Below are 3,391 nucleotides of genomic sequence, written 5' to 3' on the forward strand. Positions count from 1 at the left end.
AAAATGGCTGCTATGGTTATGGAAAATTTTGACAAAGCTAGGAAGCAAGTTAAAATTACTGAAAGCGCTTGGACTAGCGAGCTAATGAAAATGCGATGTCTTACCTTGGATCCAAGTGTGCAGTATAAATTCCAGGTTCCATAAACAATTTCAGTGGTTCGTTTTCCTGTTGGTCTGTAAAAATATTCAATGGCAATGGCTCATCAGATGTGATCCCTTTATGCATGCAACAAAGAAAAACAATGTAGCAAATACAATTAAAGGTCCTGTCACGAAGTCGCCAATTTGATTTATCGTGGCTCTTCTCGTGTGGTTTGAGAATATCTAAGAACACACAAAAAATAATAGGTAATGAAAGTAGTATGTGATCAGAGTATACGAACTATGGACGATTGACAATGGATTTTTGTGTAGGGTCCGTTGATTGTCTGACTGTGAGTGATTTTTCTGAAAATGTTTCTTTATCGGACTTTGTAGATTGAATAATCCAAAGCGTTGTTACATACCGAACCTTTGATATAATTTGGAACACGGAATCTTCAGCCTTGCCAAAATGCCGTTTTATGGAAACAATAGCTTGCAACATAAATGAAACACAAGATTAAATAATATCTCTGCATTCTCAAAATATTAATCTTAATTAAATTACATAGACACTTACTTTAATTTTTTTTTTGCTGTGTGCAACTATGAGTACAAATGGTTCAAATGGCTCTGAGCACTATGGGTCGTAACTTCTGAGATCATCAGTCCCCTAGAACCTAGAACTACTAAAACCTAACCAACCTAAGGACATCACACGCTGCCATGCCCGAGGCAGGATTCGAACCTGCGACCATAGCGTGTAAAGACATTGCTTTCCCCGAAAGTCGATAATATTTTTTTCTTTTGTGCATTGCCTTGACATAGTACATATGTATCATTTATTTCAACTATTCTTTATTTGTTAATACGGCACATTGTTTCTTCATTCATTTTGCTACTGTATTATATTTTATATTGTACGAATATGAATGTTCTGACTTTATATGCTTTATAAATATTTGGTTAGCCTAGGAGAAGTACTGTGTCAGAGAGAGAGCGAACGACTATCGATAGAGAGCGTGCGAGTTGGTGTGGTATCGTGGCCGGTTCGCGGGTGGAGAAACGTTTCAATGTTCGGCGTGAAAGACGGTGCTACGCGGAGGAACAATTAATTACAGTGCGTCCGCTGTGTTGATAGGAGATCGTGCATTATTATGTGAGCAGTAAAACCTGAAAGTATGTCGAGTGTCTGCGGTGACGATTTTACATACTGTGTGAACTTGTGACAATTAACCGTGAACCAAACACCATTGTCGTGTGGAGGTACTGTTAGAACTGCGTAAAAGTGGAACAAACCAAAATGTTAAGTAAAAGAACAGTGCTGTGATTTGATCAAGAAACATTTATTATATCATCAAAACTGTCTTATAGACGACGACTTAAACTGAACTGAGGTTGAACGGACTGTTATAGTGAGAAACTCATGTGACTGTTTTCCTGTGGCAACACGGTGAAAGAATTGTGCGAAATATTGGCATTAACCTGCTATATATTATAAATACTAAAGACATTGCATAATTCCGACCTACCCGCACTGCGTGATTAATAAACTTTTAGTAATAAAATGTCGCGCGCGTAACGACAACGCACATACTGGAACTATTATTATCGCGCCAGTGCTGCCAGCTGATTCGACTACAACGGAGACGTGGACCACTGCCGTAACTGGAATATTAATGAAACAGGAGGACCATCATTACCTTCACGCCACGAACCAGGATTAACTTCACACATCGTCTGCAGGAACCACCGTTGACGACATCGCACTGCCTGCAGCATCAGTTAAGACAGCAAAAGAAAATTATTACACATTCTCTCATTTCAAAATTAAAGACAATTGCAGTTAAGTTATCTATTTTAAAAATACTGTCACGATATCAAGGTTCAATTTTGCTTGGTTCTAATAAATATTCTTTCCATTATTTCGTCTTGTTGACAGTGTTGAAAACCCGCAAAATTAAAGTTCAATTAATAATTTTCTTTGAAAATTTTTCTCAGACATTTTGCTGCTCATCGTAATTTTATTTTAATGTTTGTGTGTAACTTCTTTTGGAGGGAGTACATATTTTATTTTTTGTGCAGTAAAATTAGCTACCATAAAATTACGTATAATACCAGCTGATGCTGTCCGCCATTACTGCTTGAAAACGGACCAATAGTATTTTTGCACCTTTTTTCTCATTGGCTGTCAGCTTCAAAACAAAATTACGTATTTCGTGGGCGTCTAGCAGATGTGCTATGTCTATGTAGGTGCCAACAATATTTTTTTTTTTTTAACTTTTGCAGTTTTACTGGAAGAATTATATTGAGTTTAATTGTTCATTTGGCACCCGTTAAAGCGATTTATCACATCAATATGATAATTGTACTGGATTACCTAATTTATTTTTTATTACGTTAACATTGGAATATGATATTTAAATTAAAATTGACGTCTTATTGGCCCCAAATAAGATTCTGCACGTTGTGACAAAGAGTATGCCTTTTTTTGGTCTGCGACTAACAGGGGTAGTAAGATTCCTTGTATAGGTCATGTTTTATTATTTAAAAAGTTTTTTTCAGAAGTAGAGAATTAGTTTCTTTACAAGCGGTCGCGCTGTTCCAGACTGTAGCGCCTAGAACCGCTCCGCCACTACGGCCGGCAACTATAAGTACACCTAGTGAGATTGCGTCTCTATAAAATATAATAATGGTGGTGTGCCAAATAATTACCTGCAGCAAGGGCAGGTATGTGTTCTCTCTGGACATCTACAAGAACAAGAAAATGTGCCATCTTCTGGGCAAGACAACTGAACTGCGTAATTATTCTAGTGTTTCAGAGGTTACACGCCACAATCGATACTACCGCTTATACTGATTAATATCTTAACTAATTTTTTATTTATATTCTGAACTCTGATCTATGTTTTTACTATATATCCACTCCCATCCCGCAAATGTACCTTTAAAGGCGGTCTCTAGTGAGCGCTCCTTCAGGTGACTGTAAAAATCAGTCACTTGATTAAATCACCGGCCTCCTTCAGGTGACTGTAAAAATCAGTCACTTGATTAAATCACCGGCCTGCTTCAGGTGACTGTAAAAATCAGTCACTTGATTAAATCACCGACCTCGAAATGTAATGTGTTCCTAGACGTACTATGCGTCACTTACAAACCTCTCCCCTACATTATAAGTTTTAATTTTTTACAAAAGTGTAGCAACCAGGGCGCAACTATTGTTTGCAACTTTAAGTAATTTATAGAGACTGAGAAACCGATGGTAAGAAGCTGGTAAGCACACCGAAACTCCCGAAGCTTAAAACATTAA

This window comes from Schistocerca gregaria, chromosome 3, assembly GCF_023897955.1.
Source record: "Schistocerca gregaria isolate iqSchGreg1 chromosome 3, iqSchGreg1.2, whole genome shotgun sequence".
NCBI lineage: Eukaryota > Metazoa > Arthropoda > Insecta > Orthoptera > Acrididae > Schistocerca > Schistocerca gregaria.